General features: G+C 36.0%; 1 long non-coding RNA gene across 1 annotated transcript; it reads right to left on the reverse strand.

Moving 5' to 3' along the window:
* Positions 1 to 213: 213 nt before the first annotated feature.
* LOC131689170 (uncharacterized) lies at positions 214 to 1,651 on the reverse strand. Its single transcript, XR_009305356.1, has 3 exons — positions 1,439 to 1,651; positions 651 to 1,379; positions 214 to 594 (listed from the first exon to the last, which is right to left on the reverse strand). It is a non-coding gene; the product is annotated as an uncharacterized LOC131689170 (long non-coding RNA).
* Between the last annotated feature and the right edge of the window lie 1,119 nt (positions 1,652 to 2,770).

Genomic DNA, 2,770 nt, shown 5'->3' on the forward strand with positions numbered 1-2,770 from the left:
ATTGCGACTTTGGCCCTATTGAAAGATCTGTGTCGAAATGCAACAACCGATTCCTATTTAAATTGGTTCATGATCGATTGTTGCATTTGAACTGGAACTAAACCGGTTTACATCCAGTGAAGAAATTGGCCGTCAAAATTTTGTTTTGGATACAACACAATGCAGTCTTTCTTTTCTTATGGAATATTTTTACAATAATAATTAAAGAAACTTCTGTTTATTAAATTTTATGGTTTTTAGTAAGTATTGTATAAAAAAGTTGTCCTTTTATTTGTTGTCAATACGTGCGCGGGAAACTTCAATAAAAGTTTGGACGAGTCTATTCACAGTTGTCCTCTGACTGTGCGGAATTATATTATATATGGCACATGCCAGAAAGTCCCAAAACATTCTAAAATTAGGTGGCACCTCCACTCCGAGAACTGCGTGGCATTTGAATAAAATTTCCACTGCATGAATAGAATTGTTAGTCTCGAATATAACTTTTTTCTCACAAATGACGGCATAATTTCCTCTTTTCATCGGGCTTGCTACGCACACCATGTGTAGTTTGGAATCAGTTGCGGGGGATGCCACGTATGTATCTAAGCACTCCTAATGATGATATAAAATCATTACATCTAACCTTATGTATATTATATTGCATTTACCCCAATCCAACGAATTAAAATTGAAGCCGAATGTTCTTCGCCTACAGTTGGACAGCCTACCAGCGTTCTTTTTTGTCCGCGAATTGGCATATGAGAAATTATTCTCAAGCATCCTCGAATGTGATCTGTGAATAGTTTTACAAATTTAAAATTTTATGACAGACCTTTGGGCTAAATTAAAAAAAATTATATCTCACCATCTTCTACTCTAGAGAATCTGGACGGTGAATAAGATAGACACTGAGAGAAGACATCCTCGATTTTGAGACCTTCTGTTCTGTTAGGATACAATCTCTCAAACATTTGACGAATCTAGAAAAAGTGATATGATATAAATATTCATATGTTCCGTGAATACCATAAAGTGAAATAGTAAATAATAAAAAATAAACATGTTACCACCAATCCTTCATATGAACACAGGTGTGGAAACATATCCAAGATATCATTAACGGGTTTCTTTTCTTTTAATAACAGTTTGAGGACTGGAAAGCATCGGTCCATTTCATCACAAATATGTTCTGCTACTGATGCCGATGCAAGCATTACTCGGAGCAATTGAGCCCGCTCTACAAGTTCAGTTGAAACGGACTCTTCTACAGGCATAGTTCCTCGATTATATTTATGTTTTTCTGCAGGTAGCTGTTTGATGACATTCCGGATGCGATGAAATATCATGCCAGTATGAGCACCCTTTTCCTTGCCTCCGTTGCGCCAAAAGAAAAATGACTAGCATGAAAATAATTATAATTATATTAGAGAAATTAAATAAGCATAGAATAACAAACCTCATCAGGAGCAGTTGGTGTGACTCGCGTATTACTAAGTTGTGGAAATAATTTTACGATTTGAACAGCTGCCGCATGCTGTTGATCAACAGAAGGATACCTGCGCATTTAGAGATCATTGGTTCGTTACTCCGAAAAAGACCAAAAAGATTCCGTGAAAGATTAAGTTCTAAATTTCTTAAAAAAATCTAAATGGTAAAAGTATGAACGGTATTTGATTCGTAATTCTTTGCATGCTGGGACACATCTATTATTTTCTTAAGAAAATCGGTCAGTTTATTACTGTTTTAAAAGTCTGTAAATGTCTGGACCAGGCATACGCAGAACTTTTTTTTAATCACCGATATCATACTTTTTGATCTGCCTCTCGTTTCTTCTGCTGCAAATTTTGTGCATTGGACGTATTCGGTCTATCCACTCATTGAATATTTACTAGAAGTATATGCTAGAAAATGCATGAAAATTCTCGACAAACATATGATTACGGCCTAAAAGCCAACTGTCAAAATCCACTTTGAATGAAAATTCCGGACAAACCGTTACACGCCAATCACAGATGTTGGTAGTAAACGAAAGAGAAAAGTTTTCTCTTTCATAAACTGTTGTGAGCTGTGTTCGACTAGTAACGGTTTGTCTGGAATTTCCATTCAAAGTGGATTTTGACGGTTGGCTTTTAGGCCGTAATCATATGTTCGTCGAGAATTACAGCAAAAGAGACGGGAATGAAAGTATGCTAATTCTGCATATTTTTGTTTCTCAGTGCAGCAAATCTGTCCACAGTCTGTAAATCTGGCATCGCTGTTGCTCGATTCAACGACATTGCGGCTTAGTTAGACCCTTTGGTCGATTTACGATTGAACTGTATATGTAAACAAATAAACACGCTCGCTATAAACAGAAATTGTATACCTTTAAATTCTGTTGGTTGTTTAATGTTTAAGTTATTATAATTCGTCGTCGTCGGTCGTCTTTATAATTTTGTGCCGGAACATGACGAATTACGCTTTCTAAGTACCACCGTCAAAGACGCATGTACGTTCTTATGCCGAAGTTTATAAATCGAACCAGATTGAAGATGTGAAAAGAATGGTCAATATTGAAATCAGGATGCGAAGAACTGATAACTATGTGGTTTCCTCTAGCAGTTTGTACTGTGTTTCATACATTTCTTTACATTTATAATCAGAAGTGAAGTTGTTTGGCCGTGCTTCATTACTATGCATACTTCATAGTTTCATAGGCTCAATGAAGTAATAATGCATGATACTGATTGACTACGATGTTTTTTGAAATAGAAGCTTCACAACGAAAGGCATTGCTTTTCTCTGCTCA

Source organism: Topomyia yanbarensis, chromosome 3, assembly GCF_030247195.1.
Source record: "Topomyia yanbarensis strain Yona2022 chromosome 3, ASM3024719v1, whole genome shotgun sequence".
In the NCBI taxonomy this organism is placed as follows: Eukaryota; Metazoa; Arthropoda; class Insecta; order Diptera; family Culicidae; genus Topomyia; species Topomyia yanbarensis.